This window comes from Penaeus monodon, chromosome 22 (assembly GCF_015228065.2).
Source record: "Penaeus monodon isolate SGIC_2016 chromosome 22, NSTDA_Pmon_1, whole genome shotgun sequence".
In the NCBI taxonomy this organism is placed as follows: domain Eukaryota; kingdom Metazoa; phylum Arthropoda; class Malacostraca; order Decapoda; family Penaeidae; genus Penaeus; species Penaeus monodon.
Window position 1 is genome coordinate 2,228,053 of NC_051407.1, and position 276 is coordinate 2,228,328.

Below are 276 nucleotides of genomic sequence, written 5' to 3' on the forward strand. Positions count from 1 at the left end.
CTCTGAAATATCACAACTGGTTGATTGGTTTGTACATCGTGATTGGTTGACTGGTTTGTACATCGTGATTGGTTGACTGGTTTGTACTTCGTGATTGGTTGACTAGTTTATACCTCGTGATTGGTTGAGTGGTGTGCACTCGTGATTGGTTGAGTGGTTTGTACCTCGTGATTGGTTCAGTGGTATAGTTGTGATATAAGAACGTTGATTGATTGTGGTCAGTCTGCTTTAGTTATAGAAATTATAGATTGACCAATAATTGATTGATTAATAATT

At 37.3% G+C, this 276-nt stretch overlaps 1 protein-coding gene across 1 annotated transcript in view; it reads left to right on the forward strand.

Annotated features, from left to right (window-relative positions):
* Positions 1-276, forward strand: part of LOC119586776 (acrosin-like) — a 12,720-nt gene that overhangs the window by 8,725 nt on the left and 3,719 nt on the right. The gene's annotated exons all lie outside the window — the stretch shown is intronic.